Genomic DNA, 4257 nt, shown 5'->3' with positions numbered 1-4257 from the left:
CGAGCGCACATTGCTGGCTCATGTCCAGCTTTTCATCCACCAGTACCCCCAAGTCCTTCTCGTCAGGGCTGCTCTCAATCCCTTCATCCCCCAGCCTGTAGTGATACCGGGGGTTGCCCCGACCCAGGTGCAGAACCTTGCACTTGGCCTTGTTAAACCTCATGAGGTTCAGGAGGTTCACATAGCTCAGAAAAATTCTAAACTACACCTAGGAAAGCATTTTCAGACACACCCCAATAATGTTTTACTGTCCTGTGTTTATTTATTCCAGTTTTGTTTCCAAATCTTGTAATTGAAAACCCTACCTTTTTCTTTTTTGTAAATTAGTTCATTTTTTATATTTAAGAATGTCTGGTGCTAAGACTTATTACAGATAACCACAGAGCACAAGATTTGCCCAAAAGCAACACATTCAGATTAAAAAGGTCTGACACAGGACAACTTTGGGAGAATCAGGAGCTGAGATCTTTTTCTAGCCAAGCTACAAGCATTTGCCAAGTGCCAGCTATTAAAGAAAATCTTTATTAGGCTGACATCAAAGCTGTTTTGAGAAAGAACAGCTTTCACTTCAAGTAATCCACGTCACAGCATTTTTATGTTATTTAATTCTACTGCTGCTTTACCCAGCATCTCAAAACCAGCTGAACTCATAGACGCCAAGAGATGATCTTCTCTGCAAAGAGCTAATACTTTCAAGTTTTATGTGCAGTGCAACAGGTGGAACCAGGTTTCCTATGACGCCTATCATTGCTCAGATTTGATAAGGTCAGTATGAACTTGCTTTGGATATATAGAAGGTCTCCCTCAGTGTGACACGTTATTTTCATAAATACTGTGTATTTACCCACAAGTTATTAATATTATTGATAAAATCACAGGAACTGTTAGATCAGAACTGTACCCTAGACCAGTATCCTGTCCGGCAGTGATCAAGAACTTGTGTTTTAGAAAAAGAAGTTTCTCATTTCAAATTCTGTTTCCTGTCTTTAGAAAAACAAGCCACGTTAACAAAGGTAGTGCTTCAACACCTTCCACTCTCCTCCTCAGGTTCACGTTGTTGTGGTTTAACCTCAGCCAGCAACTGAGCACCACACAGCCCCTTGCTCACTCCCCCAGCCCCAGTGGGATGGGGGAGAGATTCGGAAGAGTAAAAGTGAGAAAACTCATGGGTTGAGATAACAACAGTTTAATAATGGAAATAAAATAAAATTAAAATAAATAATAAAAAAAATATACAAAGCAAGTGATGCACAATGCAACTGCTCACCACCCGCCGACCGATGCCCAGCCAGTCCCCGAGCAGCAGCCCCCCCGGCCAGCTTTCCCCAGTTTATGTACTGAGCGTGACGTCCCATGGTATGGAATGTCCCTTTGGCCAGTTTGGGTCAGCTGTCCTGGCTGTGCCCCCTCCCAGCTTCTTGTGCACCTCCAGCCTTCTCAGTCGGTAGAGCACGGGAAGCTGAAAAGTCCTTGGCTAGTGTAAGCACTACTTAGCAACAACTAAAACATCGGTGTGTTATCAACATGATTCTCCTCCTAAATCCAAAACACAGCACTGTACCGGCTACTGGGAAGAAAATTAACTCTATCCCAGCCGAAACCAGGACACACTAACAGAATGATACTGTTGGTAGGCAATCTACTGGTACTGCAAGTGGTTTGTTAGTTCTTCGATGAAATGGTCACTTCAAAAAAAACCCTCAAAGTCTTTTAGTGGTACAGCCAGGTAACTGATGAAACTTCTCAATTAAAAATATAATAGCAAGTAATTTCAAAAAGTTGTCTTCCTCTGAGCTTTATGACAAGCTTTGCTGTGCTACAGATAGTTTCTGTAAGGGTATGTGGAATGTGAGAGTATTTGGTTCCTTAAGTCATCTGGTTAAGGATTATTCAGTATAACAGAAGTAAGAAATAAGAAGGGAAGTGATATATTAAACACACACAGACACACAAAAATTGCCGAATGAGCAGGTGGTAACCAAGACAACAGTGAAGAACAGAACTCTTCAGGCCATTAAAGGAGCTACCGAGGAAGCCACCCTGAAGATGATCAACCTGAGCTTTGTCACTGGCAAGATGGGGAAACATGATTATCATGAGTTTTACAACATATTTGAGAGGGTATATGGGACCGTGCAAAACTTTTTATGGGATATCAGCAGGGGCTTGTGGGATTATGCAAAACTTGCTATGGGATGTTCACAGAACTGGCCAAAGGCAGGGAAAGGAAGGATCAGGGTGGATCTAGGGGGACAAGTAGGAAGATGCGGAGGAGGGGGGCTCACATGTGAGCAGGCAGCGGTCCACTTCACTGTCTGTACTTACGTTATATATGTTCTCTGTGTGTGTGTGTGCATGCATACGCTCGTCCAGGATACATGCGAGCCTAAGACCCCTCCCAGGCCCAAAGAGTGTACATGGGTGGGCTTCAGCAGCCAGGAACAGCAACCCCCCGAGTCCCAGAGACCACTGGATTCAGCAGACTCCGTAAGATCCTTAGGCTTATTTTGAAAAAATCCACTCTACACATTGCTCATGGGAATAGTAAAATAATTGAACTTAAAAGGAAAATGGTGAATATTGTATGTAAAATACTGTCGAAACATCAAAGAAAATGTTGAAAAAATTACACTTCTCTGCACTGCTATAGTATTCTTACAGACATTACTTTTAACATTGAAAATTTTTTAAAAAGAAACTTCAAAAGAATTGCATAGAAGTGAAATACAATTTACAGAATGGTACTGCAAGTAGTTTATCATACAATTAATGCTATCCTCTGCACAGTGAAGGAGGACAAATCTGTGCTTGTTGTTTTGCCTGCTAGCCAGCCTTCTGAACGTATTTTACCATACCAATTGCATTACAACTTATCTGTGATGACACTATTTACCAAATGAACAGTGAAGGAGAATCTCATCACAATGGTATTTAATGCCCTACTCGGCATTATATCTTGCTTTGCATTTAGTTCAAAATGATGACTAGTTCAAGCTCTCATTTACTTGTTTGTCCTTTTTATCTCCATTCTGCAACAGCAATTGCAGATTCCACATTCTAGCTGACAGTTCCACTGTGAGACGTGCTGGCAAAGTGTTCTTAAGAAGGAATAACTGCCTGTCTTTGGGCAGTTAATTTTGAAAAAGAAAAAAATCATCTAATAAGGTTTTACTTTGGAGTCTTGCTGAGTGGTTTTGTCTAATTTTTTTAATAATGAAACTATGAAGTTAGATAGAGGAACCGAGACACCACGCCAGTATGGGAATACGTCAGCCACAGGACTGAAGTTTAATAAAGACCAATGAATTCAGCTTACCACTTAGCTCATAGAATAAGGCACGTATCCTTGTATGTCCATGATACTCATGAGCACGCGTAACTGTGCCCTGAAGACAGCTGGAAAGAAGGATTTAATGACAGAAAAATACTGTCAACAGCACAGTCATATCCCATGGAAAATACTCCCAATCACGTGTTCTTCCCACTTTTCATCCTGTAGCCACTTTACAATATCTTCCCATTTAAACATTTCAATTTCTAGAATAGTAATCAAATGCATTATTATTCAGTTTCTCTTAACACTGACTCACCTGCTTGGAAGCAGATGTTTCCCGTGTCTATTCGGTAGCAAAAAGACCAGTATGACAGGTGGGTATTTGCCTAAATGACCTTAGAGCAGTCTGACTGATTACAGTGAGCTAACTGGCAGGTAGCTGCAAATTTTGCTTGCAGAAAGATGTCTGCCGTTGTACCTGCACAGTGAGACAGATGTCTCCAGTTATCATTTTGATGGTGTTAAGATATCACGTCCCTTTGCCTGCCTAAAATACAGGCATTAAGTTCAGTTTCTTAACTGCCAGATGTCTGGCGTGCTCTGGCTTTCCGATGAACAGGGAGGAGTTTGCGCAATCTAGTTTTCTGAATGACAGCTATTTCCCCAGACTACAGTGAAATTAAATTTTCTATTTGTCGTGGGAAAAAATGTCATTAAAATGTAGAATATATGCTTTTCAACGTTAATTAATTTTGAACTTTGTGCATATAGAGCTTAAGTTGATGTACCTAATACAGGCAAACAGTAAAAGCAGGCAATGCATGAGCCTTAAGGGAAGCGTGCCGACGGACGCCTAACGACGCCGAGGATGGAGTCTCTGGGACAGTAACTGCGGTTTAATCATCGTGCCCAGTTAGGAAAAAGCGCTATCGTGGTATTTCTGACCCCGGCAATTGGCAGGAGCCGGCACAGCGCCACGGAAC

Source organism: Pygoscelis adeliae, unplaced genomic scaffold (assembly GCF_000699105.1).
Source record: "Pygoscelis adeliae isolate BGI_AS28 unplaced genomic scaffold, ASM69910v1 Scaffold111, whole genome shotgun sequence".
Lineage (NCBI taxonomy): Eukaryota > Metazoa > Chordata > Aves > Sphenisciformes > Spheniscidae > Pygoscelis > Pygoscelis adeliae.
This window is presented reverse-complemented; position numbering follows the sequence as displayed.